Below are 2097 nucleotides of genomic sequence, written 5' to 3'. Positions count from 1 at the left end.
TAAAAATATACTATATATACATAAAGTTAGAATTATGACACAAAAAAATATAGTTCAAATTTATATATATATATATATATGGATATTCTAATCGTCTGTTAATTCATCATTTCCGGATATTCCCAATATTGATAGGTATATATATTCCGTGCACTAAAATAATAATAATCATACAAAAAAAATTAATTATATTAATCCATAAGGATATGATTGTAATATAAATTATTTTTCGTCCTTTATATATATGTGAATAAACATATATTATAACACTTATTAAGCATGCATTCACTAATTTGTCATTAATTATATATTAATAAAATTGAATGCACTAATATATATACCACGGTCTAATTCAGAATGATTCACCTTTTAATGTATCATTACAAAAATAATTATAGTTGTTAACTTATTCACATTTCATAATAAATTCTCTTATTATTTTTATATGCTATAAGCATTATATACTAATTTTGTACGATGTAATATTTATTGAAAAGGAGTTTGTTCTAGATGCACGTATTTCAACAATTTTTATATTGCACGTATTACCTAATAAAGATAAAACAAGCGTTATGAATAATAAAAAATTATATTATACGAAAGATAAAAATGTGATACAACTACTATTAAATGCGATAAATGAAAAATTTTTTTATCCCCATCTTTATTTTCACCTGAGTGGTCTATTAACCTTATATGCAACCAGCATGAAGGATAAAACAAATAAAAACTTTTTCTATTTTCAGAAGTTTCGACAGTTTCCCTGTTTCTATGCACTTGAGAAAACGCATCTGAAGTAAGATATAAACAGAATTATGAAAAACGTAGCATGTTTACTATAATTTACATATCCATTCTAATATAGAATTAATATCAAATAATAAATTTTAATTCACATGAAATTCTTTCATATTTTAAGCATATATTTATGCAAAACAAAATTTTGAAAATTTTAGTATTAAGGAATAATTCTTCGGTTAATCCTTATATATATCCTTAACCGGTATTAATCCTCCCGTTCGGTTAATACAAAACAGAAATTGAGATGCTAATCTAATTGTAATAGTCATCCTAGTGATGCATACAAAAAGTTAAAATTATGTTGTTAGCATTTACACTTATGAAGACGAAATATGAACGTTAACACACTTATCCATTCATATTTCTTACACGGTATTCTTTCTAAATTATATGCATATTTATACACGGCTTAACGTATAATACTATCATAGCAAATTATGAATGCTATTTATATACCGTTCACCAGATATATTGCAATTTGTTTGTGAACTGCTACCTGAATGTAGTATTTGACTACATAAATATTCCCCTGGCATTATCTATAATTTAAACATTTATTCTCATATTTACGGTATGATCAAATTGGTATTACATGAATATGGATTCGCTGAGCCCTGCTTTTAGACAAACATTGTCACACATTTTTTAAGCGCATTTAAGGAATGGAAGAAATTTTTTTTATGCTTAGCAAATTTGAATAAAAAATTGTGAAAACAAAATTATGTACAGACATTCATTATAGATTATCGCAAATTCGTATACTAATAAGCATGTTATGGTGGGAAAATAAAATATATTAATAAGCGCCTAGTAAATTTCCTTCAAATTAGTTAGAGATGAATTTAAATTAATCGTTAGAATTTTTTATATATAGAAAAAAATTTATTACCATATTCACTTTAATAAAGGTTTAAAAAAATATAATTAGAGAAAATATTTAAAAAATGATACCAAATAAAATTTGTTTTTTTTATCTTTTAGCATTGTACTGGAGTTTTAACGTTAAGGTAATCAATATAAGCCAAAATATTATTTACATCATTGACTTGTTCGGAAATTTTTTACTGAAGATGCAAAATGTTCATTTATTTTGTTACAAAGAAGTTTTTATCTTCATAATTTTTTTTAACTTAACATAATAATTTTTTTAATGCGTATACATGTATATAAACATGTAAAGATGTAAAAATGGCAGCCCATAAAATAGATTTAAAATACAGATTAAAAAATCAAAAACATTTTATTTAAGGCAACCAATATAGATGTTAAATTTTATCTTTATATTAATTTTTTTTT

This window comes from Plasmodium cynomolgi, chromosome 3 (genome assembly GCF_000321355.1).
Source record: "Plasmodium cynomolgi strain B DNA, chromosome 3, whole genome shotgun sequence".
In the NCBI taxonomy this organism is placed as follows: domain Eukaryota; phylum Apicomplexa; class Aconoidasida; order Haemosporida; family Plasmodiidae; genus Plasmodium; species Plasmodium cynomolgi.
Note: the sequence above shows the minus strand (reverse complement) of the source record.